This window comes from Sapajus apella, unplaced genomic scaffold (genome assembly GCF_009761245.1).
Source record: "Sapajus apella isolate SASKATOON/1434 unplaced genomic scaffold, GSC_monkey_1.0 scaffold9, whole genome shotgun sequence".
NCBI lineage: Eukaryota > Metazoa > Chordata > Mammalia > Primates > Cebidae > Sapajus > Sapajus apella.
This window is the reverse complement of record NW_022436949.1, coordinates 30,966,076-30,967,631: the sequence shown is the minus strand read 5'-3', so window position 1 is coordinate 30,967,631 and position 1,556 is coordinate 30,966,076. Positions and strand designations below refer to the sequence as shown.

The 1,556-nt window shown below is 38.0% G+C and overlaps 1 pseudogene; it reads right to left on the bottom strand.

Annotated features, from left to right (window-relative positions):
- Positions 1–383: 383 nt before the first annotated feature.
- On the bottom strand, positions 384–481 carry LOC116551415 (annotated as a pseudogene).
- Positions 482–1,556: the final 1,075 nt, after the last annotated feature.

The following is a 1,556-nucleotide window of genomic DNA, read 5'->3' as shown; positions in this document are numbered from 1 at the left end:
TATCGAGATGAAACAAAAAACGAATAAAGCCATATAACATGTGGTCCTGGTGAATTTAGTTTAAAAGTGCTCTCACACTTGTAGATATATGAACTTTATTTCATGTTTGTTGGCTGTATAATGTCTTCTTTTGAGAAATGTCTGTTCATATCCTTTGCCCACTTTTTGATGGGGTTGTTTTTTTCTTGTACATTTGTTTAAGCTCTTTGTAGATTACGGATATTAGCCCTTTGTCAGATGGATAGATTGCAAAAATTTTCTCTCATTATGCAGGTTGCCTGCTCATTCTGATGCTAGTTTCTTTTGCTGAAGGTCTTTAGTTTAATTAGATCCCATTTGTCAATTTTGGCTTTTGCCGCCATAATTTTTGATTTTGTCGCCATAAAAACATGGAACGCTTCACGAATTTGTGTGTCATCCTTGTGCAGGGGCCATGCTAATCCTCTCTGTATCATTCCACTTTTAGTATATGTGCATGCACACGCATGTTTATTGTTGCACTGTTCACAATAACAAAGACTTGGAACCAACCCAAATGCCCAACAATGTTAGACTGAATAAAGAAAACGAGGCTGTGCAGCCCTAAAAAAGGATGAGTTCATGTTCTCTGCAGTGACGTGGATGAAGCTGGAAACCATCATTCTCAGCAAACTAACACAAGAACAGAAAACCAAACATCACATGTTCTCACTCACTAGTGGGAGTTGAACAATGAGAACACATGAACACAGGGAGGGAACACCATACACTGGGGCCTGTCAAGGTGGTGAAGACTAGAGGAGGGATAGCATTAGGATAAATACCTAATGTAGATGATGAGTTGATGTGTGCAGCAAACCACCATGGCACATGTATACCTATGTAACAAACCTGCATGTTCTGCACATGTACCCCAGAACTTTTCTTTTTTTTAGACCGAATCTATGCTTACCCCAGAACTTAAAGTATAATAAAAATAAATAAATAAAAATAAAAAATAAAAATACATTGCTAGATGAAAAAACAAAGAAGAAAGACTTAAGTTCCAGAGTATGTGTGTAGGATATGCAGGTTTTGTTACACAGGTAAATGTGTGCCATGGTGATTTGTTGCCCCTATCAACCCAGAATGTATTAGATATTTTTTTCTGATGCTTTCTCTCCCCTCACATCCTCTCACAGACCCTAGCATGTGGTGTTCCCCTCCCTGTGTCTATGTGTTCACATTGTTCAGCTCTCACTTATAAATGAGAACATGTGGTGTTTGGTTTTCTGTTCCTGTGTTTGTTTGCTGAGGATAACGGCTTCCAGCTCCATCTATGTCCCTGCAAAAGACATGGTCTTGTTCCTTTTTATGGCTGGACAGTATTCCATGGTGTATATATACCACATTTTCTTTAGTCTATCATTGATAGGCATTTGGGTTGATATCATGGCTTTGCTATTATGAAGCGTGCTGCAATGAACATACATGTGTATGTATCTTTATAATAGAATGATTTTTATTCCTTTGGGTATACACCCAGTAATGGGATTGCTAAGTCCAATGGTATTTCTGGTTTTAGGTCTTTGAGGAAT